The following is a 513-nucleotide window of genomic DNA, read 5'->3' on the forward strand; positions in this document are numbered from 1 at the left end:
CCTAGAGACAGAACATGGCAAAAGATGCTGGACAGAACCTGGCTACAGAACTTGGTTGGAGAACCTAGACAGAACCTGGCTGCAGAAGCCGGCTACAGAACCTGGCGACTGAACCTGGCCGGAGAACCTAGCGAGAGAACATGGCTACAGAACCTGGCTGGAGAACCTGGATAATGTGGCTGGAGAACCTAGCAAGAGAACATGGACACAGAACCTGGCTGGAGATCCTAACCAGAACTTCGCTGGAGATCCTGACCAGAACTTGACTAGAGGAACCTGGCTATGATGATCACCCGGACGCTGCCTTCGTGTCATTCCTTCTTCGCCGACTCCATCCACACCTTTGGGGACCCCTGGACCTGCTGGGGTTGGACCCCAGCAGGGGAGTTGAGCCCGGGACCTGGGACTCGGGAGCAGAGGGCTGGCTGCACCCGAAAGCAGGTGGCAAGGTTTCATGTAAAGTCGGTGTCCGTGCCCCTGCCTCCTCCTGCGCCCGCCCCCCTCCTACCCCCG

This window comes from Myotis davidii, unplaced genomic scaffold (genome assembly GCF_000327345.1).
Source record: "Myotis davidii unplaced genomic scaffold, ASM32734v1 scaffold170, whole genome shotgun sequence".
NCBI classification, from domain to species: domain Eukaryota; kingdom Metazoa; phylum Chordata; class Mammalia; order Chiroptera; family Vespertilionidae; genus Myotis; species Myotis davidii.